Source organism: Hypomesus nipponensis, chromosome 20 (assembly GCF_054491055.1).
Source record: "Hypomesus nipponensis isolate SF chromosome 20, ASM5449105v1, whole genome shotgun sequence".
Taxonomy (NCBI): Eukaryota; Metazoa; Chordata; class Actinopteri; order Osmeriformes; family Osmeridae; genus Hypomesus; species Hypomesus nipponensis.
This window is the reverse complement of record NC_140380.1, coordinates 10,017,390-10,026,659: the sequence shown is the minus strand read 5'-3', so window position 1 is coordinate 10,026,659 and position 9,270 is coordinate 10,017,390.

The following is a 9,270-nucleotide window of genomic DNA, read 5'->3' as shown; positions in this document are numbered from 1 at the left end:
GGTTCAACTTCAGGGGGAGCCCAGGACTTCAGATGACTCCATACGAGGACCTGCAACAGGACAAAAACATCAGACAAAAAACACCAAATTCAGACAAGAACTAAAACATTTAAATACAAGATTCAGAGTCCAAGTGCAGGCAGGATGTGGACCTTTCAGAGAGTAACAACAACAACAAGTTGGATGTTAAATTTCAGGAGAGGCAGAAAACATGGTCTAATAATGAAACGAATAACAACGTGTTTACATGACAGACGCTTTCATCCAAAGCAACACAGAGGGGGAGATTCAAACTCAAGTTCTGGCCCCGCCCCCCCCGTGATGAACATACATCTAGAGAAGTCAGGATGCGTCTTAATGTACAGGGATTCCCCCCTCCAGGGGTCTCTGTAGACAGCAGCTGTCCCCAGACTCAGAGCTTCCAGCTGGGACCCAGGGAGAGGTGGAGACCCCCAAAACCGTCTGAGCCCCTCTGGAATCCCACTTTAATCAAGAAGGAATTAAAGACATCAACCTATGGATTTTTACCGCCACAAAGCCAGTGGTACTGTGGTTTAGTTGTCTTGGATTAAGTCCATAACCTGTACAATTGAAACACACACGTACACACACACACTGCTAAATATAGAGACTAACCCCTCCTCTCACAGCCCTAAAACTGTCCAGACTTCCTGTCATTGTCTGAACTTTACAGTCAAAAACAAATCAGAATTTATCAGCCATATTTGACTCTGAATGCCTCAAATCATCCCTTTGTGTGTCTTTCTACAATGAACACAAAAGCCAATAACATCACTGAGATCCATCCCATAACAAGATAGAGGAGAGGATAGAGGACCCAAGGAAGTGATTAGGGCTAGTAACTGTTGCTAGGACAACCACCTCTGTCTTTCGTTGGCTACAATGCAACCCAGCCAGCTCATAGAAACCGCAAATGGGGGATTTTTTATTATTATTGCTGTCTAAATTATAGACAGCAATAAAATACCCTGTTTGTTTAGCAGACGCTTTTTATCCAAAACTTGCAATCGTTTGATCTGCAGTCAAATGTTCTAACCACTAATCCCTCCAGAAGTGTTATTTGTTAAACTATACAGAACTACGTTCTTCTAACAAACCCCACTCTGAAAAACAACATCATCTGGCAAAGTCTAGCTTTAAACAATTCAGACCAGACAGACCTGGGGTCAGGTGAGTAAGGGAAGAGGAGGGAGGATGGGGTAAGAGGAGGGGGGGGAGGAGGAGGGGGGAGGAGGAGGAGGGAGGGAGAACGGGTCTAGGGGGTTGCTTCTGGACCTTAAGGGCTTATTCAGATTCCTGGGACTAATCCCTATGCTTAGTCTCTTTGCCTGCTTACATACAGACCATGGTTTGATAAGGCTGCTGGATGGTTCCCCCCCCCCCCCCACATGGGACTCCCCATCAGACATCACAATGATCGTCCTGTGACCGTGCGAAGCACTTACCGCTCCAAAGCTTCCTTGCTACCATAGAAACAGAAGCGTGAACAATTCTCAGATTGATTCAGTTGTTTTTTATAACTGGCCTTACTTTCTGTTGGGACAAATAAAAGCAGTTGGGATATTTTAAAAGGTTTCTAGACAATGTTACAAAGGGTGAATGTAATATACCCTGACGCAAAACTGCATTTAGGAAGTCATCATTTTCTTGCACTCCCCATGCCTTCTCACATTTTGCAAAGTATTGGCTACTGTCAAGACAAGAGTGTACTCATTTATGAATTGTTGAATTTGTGACAGTGTTTGTGTGTGTGTGTGTGTGTGTGTGTTAGGGGGCAGCTTGACCTGTCTTGTTGAATCTGCTTCCATGTTTTTATTTTTCTGTTTTATACATTGTCTCTATCATTATTGGTCTTGTTATGTTATTTTACCTAATAATTTATTTTCTCTTCAATATTTTTTTTTTCTTCTTATACAAATTTCTCTATGTACCATTCCATCAACCTGCACAGAGACTACAGGTGGAAAATAGCAATCTGCTAGACCCTGACACAATAAATATTCTCGTTGTACAAGATTAATGTTTTATTGTGCGATGTCCCTGTCTTGAAATGAAATAAATAAATAGAAATAGAAATACAATACCTGCATCCTAATGAATCCATTTTGACCGGCGAACAGCCCAATATACTAAACGCACTACCAGTGACTAGGCTGCAGCCTCCCAGCTTCCTCTGTGTGCTATCTGGACCCGGGCACCGCTTCACAGATGCTGCCCATCCTGTCTCTGTGTGCTATCTGGACCCGGGCACCGCTTCACAGATGCTGCCCATCCTGTCTGTTTGAAAACAGATTCAGGACCTCCCCAGGAACAGGGAGAGGAAGGACAGACTTCTGGGACGGTCGAACAGGGCTGGCTGAGTCAGCCTCGGATGGTCCTCTGCCATTTGAGGAACATATGGCACTGTCATGACCCTCTAACCCTCACCCCACACCCCCCACTACCTCACCCCCCCAACCTCTCACCCCCACCCTCTCACCCCCCCCACACCCTCTCTCTCCAACCCTCTCCATATTTTGCAGACTAATGTAGAGATTCACTGTACTCAACCAGTCTTGTCAGCCCTAGTCCTTGGAGACCCATTGTGCTGCATGTTCTAGATGTTTCCCTGCTCCAACACACCTGGTTCAAATAAACGGGTCGTTATCAAGCTCTGCAGGAACCTCATGCCGATAACAGATCAGGTGTGTCGGAAGAAGGAAACGTCTAAAACCTCTCCACACTTGAAATCAAAGTCAAACGACTGCTTCTACTGGACGAATCCCAGGCCGAACACCTTACATTAGATAGCTGTGGAACTCGGATGTAATTGATGCATGATCTAATGTGATTATCTCCGCTGTAGCGGCCCAGGGCAGCCTCGCAACCTGCAGGCTCTGCTCCGCCTCCCACCAGACTGAGCCTCTTAATGGGAACCGCGGGGGGTCAATCTGAAGACGCACGCTGCCACAGACCTCGTCTAAGGACGCCAGGGACCAATCACAACAACCCGAGCCAACGGCTGGTGTCAGGGGAGGAACGTTCTCTCCTGTCAACCACGGCAGAGAGACACGCGTCCGGTAAAACTTCCATCTGAATTTCTCGACAACATTCCGTCTTGCTTTCCTCAAGGAAATCGCTGATCTGTCATAATTGGATTGGTACCCACACGGTAGTGGACGTACTGTAAGCACTGTTCTACCCATTCATGCACGGGAGATCAGAGATTACCTCAAGGTGGGGAGGAAGGTGAAAGTAGGATGGATGGGACCCCTCCTAGGGCCAAACGTCGTTCAAAGACGTTCAAAATTCGTCCCGTGTCGGATACAAAAAGCCTGATCGACACTGTCTCTCAAGAATCTACCCTGCGCTGTGTTCTTGAATACCTCTCCACGCATACATGTACTCATACACCAGACCTAGACTCTAATTCTCTGCGTGCTATCCTTCAACAACACAACTAAGTATTTTCCTGACTTTTTCCTCATAACTTTCTCCAATATAATCTTCATTAAAGTGCTTTTTTAAACCAACATGGTAGAGTGAGCATCGAAACTCCCTCTCTCCTTATCCGTTCCCACAGTCCACTGTACTGAACGCCCTAATCTTGACCTCGCATGCATCCAGCAAACACACACACACACACACACACACACACCACTGCTAAGACTGCATTGCACAGCATACCAAGTGCTATGGGAGGGATTAGAATCAGTAATTCTGTATGGCTTCATTGGGATTCAACTGCTAATCTGCATGTGTATGTGTGCTGCTTAATACTACTTGAGTTAGGATGCCAGGACGTATATAGGTATGTATGTCAATTATGACTCACATGGCAAGGATACGCACACACAAAGAGCATAATGAAATTCACAAAGTACTTATGGTAAAGAACCAAAAAACTATTTTGTTTCTAGAGTTTAATTTGAAGACAACTTACCTGTATATTTTTCGCTAAAATAGCAGTACAATATCTTTAAACCAAAGTAAGTTTTCCTCAGAATCATTTAAAAATAACCAGCTATAGGATTGATCATAACCTTTTATATTGTGGTCCTTTAAAATGTGTTCAACTTAGTATCAATACACTTTATACCAGCTATCAACCAACTCTAATACCAGGACATTCCTGTTCTCGCTCACCAGTAAAGGTTCGACTGTTTGGAGAAAATGTATTTCTGCTCAGCAATTATAAGTCATCCACGTAGGTCCACTGAAAACAAGTTTGCAGACTCCAGTGATATTTGGATGTTTTTTTCTGATCATACTTTAACTTCAACAGGAAAGTTCCATGTTGTGGACCAGGGGAACAGTTCAGACACGGATCTTTCCAAGACATTTACTAAATGATACAAAACAGATCACTCCAAAGAGCAATTAAAAACAGACAGTCCAAAAAAAAAGAAAAAAAAGACGTATTTTGGATGAATTCCAAACGCCTTCCTAAAAATATCCGACGTGCGATTCTGAAAAAGAGGATCAGTCGACACCTCACATGGTCACTCACATTGTCACAGTCCATACACGCACACAAACCAACACACACGCAGCCTCATCCCGTCACTTTAAGTGTGTATAACGGTCCCTTTAGTAGACTGGCACGGTAAGTGGAACATGTGGGGGGAGAGAAGTAAGAGGCTTTGGGTTAAAGCTCTGGGAGAGAAGCAACACCCAGGCCTGGGAGAGCTAAAGCCTCGGCCCCCGGTCGAACCACCTTCCAGACGGCCGCACTGCCCACCACACTCACCCCTCAGGATCCGGGTTCTCCCTCTCTTTCCTCCTCGCTCGTTCTCCCCTCGAGGTCCGCGGAGAACCGTAAAAAGAAAAACGAAAAGAGAACCGGATAACCGAAAGCAGCAGGAGTTCCTTTCTTCTGTGTGTGTCGGCCCTCAAGTCCGCTCTCTCTCTCTCTATAGACCTGTCACATGCTACTTCTTCTACCCCGCCTCCTTCCTTTTCTTCTTCTGTCACTCTGTTTACCTGAGGTTCCTGTTGTCACTTGGCATCCGGTGGAGGACTGACTCTGGTAGCTCTCTCTCATTCAGCCACTCATCCTTATTAGATGAGAGGCGGGCTTAAGGCCCAGGCTAATAGACCAGGAAGCTTAGAGGAGAGGAGGGAGGGGGGAGCAGCGAAGAGTGTGTGTGCGTGTGTGTCTGTGTTGGGGAGGGAGGGAGAGGTCAGGGGGTAGGGTTGGTCCATGCAGAAGGAAGACACACACTGTGGGTCTATAGGAGCTCGCGTACACTGATACACAGCTAGTCTTTCCATCCTAACTCTGCCCCCACTGTGGTCTATTGTTCACGGAGAAGGTCAACCTGCTATTTTGAAGACGTGAGCGTGGCTCTGTTGCATTTGTAGCACGTAGGCAAAGTCGGCGTACAAAGAGTACGCATGTGTTGTGTATGTTTATGGAATGTGTTTAAAGAAGGGTTTGAAGATTTCTATACATGGTTTACAGTTTCAAGGGCCCCAAACAAGCACTGCACTGCAACACAGACAAAATTGCACTACAGTTTTAGCCTTAAGAAAGGAACTTTGAGCACACTTTTACTCCACTACATTGTTTAAAGGTGTTTAAATGAAACGTTTAAATGTTTAAAAGGGATAAAGCTTCCTTGTTTATTTCAAAGTCATGCCACAAGTTGACATAAAATACACAAGAAAAATAAATAATTTGAGATCATAACTATAAAATAACCACAGTGTAAACCGAGAACATAACCAAACAAACACAGAATGAAACAAAACGCAAATCGAGAAACGATAAACTCACAAACACACAGTATATAAGATAACTCTGATGTCTAGCTATCTGTAAACCGATCAGCTTGTAACACAAGGTTAACTAGATATATAAAATGAACAAGAGTATAAAATACTGATAAAAGATACCTGTTATAAAGATGTTTGAATCTTCTAGTGTCACCATGCAGTATATTCCAGTCTTAAGTTCATAAACATCAGCATAAAAGTACAAGGGAAACACAAGCTTTTTTGTCGAGTGTGTTAAGACTGAATAAAATGTCAATGACAAAAATACAGGAAGTGTCACCCGACTTGTGACACAGTTTATATAATTGCTATTGTAAAGATAACTTAACACCTGGCATAACTGTTTCTGAAATCCCAAAACCATTCCATGTCGTACTGACACATGCAGCAGTATGCAAGGGTATAAGAAAGTAGTGAAAAAACTAACCAAAGTTGTTGCACCATGTTGATATTTGTCTAAAGCCTATCAATACAGAACATACAATGTGTAGTAGCACAGGTTTTTAAAATCAAATACACACTCCCATCTGTAACACAAAAGTTGAGATCATTTTTTTCATTTAGTCATTCGTTGATATAATATTCACAATATTCCACATGTTGGTACAGACTACTGGCTGAATAGTGTCATTAGACCCTTCCTTCAAATACAATATATCTTGCCTTTGACATAAATAACGTAAGAAATATATTTACATCTAAATTTGTGTCCAGCAGTTGGCTGAATTGCCAGCATTCCTGGTGTTGCAACTTTCATTTACATGTGAGCCGTTTAAAATACCGACCTGAACTACTTTGTCAGACTTGGTTATTGTAAAATGCATGCAAGAATGCAAAATAAGCCTGTAAACCACATACAGCACTGAAAGTAGCAACAACCTCTTGCTCCGGCTCATTTAAACACTTCAGAAAAAAATCGAACCAGACGTCGTTCGCTGATTTCAAGTCATTTGCTACATGTGTTGGCATTATAAATCTAGAACGGGTCAAGTTATTCGGGTTCCCACAGCATTCTGATGTGCAGTATCCTAAAAACGATGACGGCATGGGCCATCAGAGAGATACATATTAACCACAAACATAGGCAGACAAATCAGAGTGTCGATGATCCTACCCATCGGATTCACTGCAATACCTTGATGTGGCGCTGGTTTGCAATGGACATTGTTACACTTTTGGCAAACGATAAGAAGGTGCAATGGCAATGCAACAAGACCACAAACTTTATGATACATACACAAATAAGAAAAATAGGAAAGAAAAACTAAATTAAGTTCATAAAAGTTTACAAAACTCACATGATCCCAACTTATTTTCCACCAAATGGTGGCATCACTTTTCGTTCTAAATGAACGGTGTCTGTCTCACCTACTCTATTAACATTTATTTGGCAGCTATGTGGCAAATACCGGCACAACAATGCTAAAAATAAAATGGTAAACAGTCAATTATGTGGTCAAAGGATCATAATTATAAGTGCTAATTTATAAGGGACATCGGCACAGTTTCATAAAGGTGCTTCGTAGTTGGGAAACCGGGTTTCATGTCAATCCAAAAGCCTGTGGCAGCTACCCACAATGCCCCTGGTCAGACTGAATGGAACCAGAGAATGTCTAATATCCTTAAACAGGCTCTGATGGAACTCTATGGAATGGACGCACCTTACCAAGTCCTGGCAGCAACCAATGAATGCCCTTGGCTCTGTGATGCCCCGCCCATTTGTTGGCACTATTCTTTCCCATCGCTGCAAACCACCTGTCGTTCTTTATCAATCTTACTTTTGGTTTATGTTACCTCTCGATTAGCAGTCTCTCTTCTACCTACACTTTTTTTTTTCATTTTTTTTTAAACACTTTTTAGTTGTCAGACACAGATCAACAGAGTGACTACAAGAAGTGACCATTTAAACAGCTTTTAAATATAAACAATTAATGCTAGACGGTCAGTACTGTTGCCGTACGTTGTCAAGAACCGTAAGAGACTACAATTACATTGATATGATTCTGACATGATGCGCCATAATGTAAACATGCTGTAGCATAACACTACCATTTCCAAGACTTTTTGTTCAGAAATTATAACGATACGTTTTAACAATATAATACAAGGCCATGGATATAGAAAACAATCCATGCAATACACACATACACATTTAATAAACATATATACAATTAAATTGTATATAGTCATGAATACCATGAAACGTGGTTCAAGTAATGCAATTTGGCGCTGAAACTAAAATGAGTAAAAAGTCCCTAAAGTTTCGATTGAGAGATCGATTTGTTCGATGCTCTCCGCATTACATTCAAAAGAAACGTCTCAGGAAATAGCTTCAACTAACACGATTCCATATTTTTTTCATCAATGAATGACTGTTGAAAATAAGATGTAAACAATATTGGTCAAAAAGACACTGAACCCATGTGAAATTTTAACTATGGTACGTGAACCATAGTAGTACGAGATTTACACACCACAGTTGTCAAACTCACGACAGAAAGGTCTGATTGCACTTTTGAAGAAAACATATTCTGCATGGTGAACTGTTATCTTGAAGGCTTGCCGGAGTCAGATATAACCCAGCTGTAAAAAGCAGGTCAAAAGAGATAGCGACATAAGCTAAGTTAGAAATGGGATTGAAACCAGTGATGGTTTTGTATGTATCGATGCTCTCTCTCTCTCTCTCTGTCTCTCTCTGTCTCTCTCTCTGTCTCTCTCTCTGTCTCTCTCTCTGTCTCTCTCTCTGTCTCTCTCTCTGTCTCTCTCTCTGTCTCTCTCTCTGTCTCTCTCTCTGTCTCTCTCTCTCTCTATGGATGCCATTCGGACCATGAGGAAACCTTTAGAACCGATAGTTTCCATGGAGACAGGGCCAGCACCAAGTGTATGGCACAGGTTCTTTTTTTGGCAGGAGTTGGCAGACAGATTTCCTGCTCTCCTCTTCCAGTCTCGTCGTTCATCCTTCCGTGTGGTTACACCCAGGTAGGTTTCGGGAGGTGCAAGGTGCGTCTCCAAAGGCCTGGTTTCTGCTCCAAAGCACCTCACGTATGTCACATGTTTTCCCTGACACACACACACGCAAGCACACAAACGCACTGCACACACACACACACACACGCAAGCACACAAACGCACTGCACACACACACACACACATAAAGGCCTAGTGATCACCTTTAAGCACCACTATCACTTGCAGACACACACACAAGCACAAGCACACCTGGATCATGCCACCCAAAAATAGATATACGCACACAACTGCAGTCTCTTCCGGGTCACATGACAAGAGTCGAAGGCCTCAAGGTCACATGACAAGTCAGAGGAAGCGTCAGGCAGTGGCGTTGCCGTTAGTGATGACGTCGTGGCACAGGGTGTGGTAGCTCGGTGCTGGGAGAATGTGGGAGGGGGGGGGAGAGGGGAGGGAGGAGGGGGGCTGGTCCATCTTTGGTCCTGTAAAGCACTTGTTCATGGGGGGGGGGGGGGGGCGGGGGGG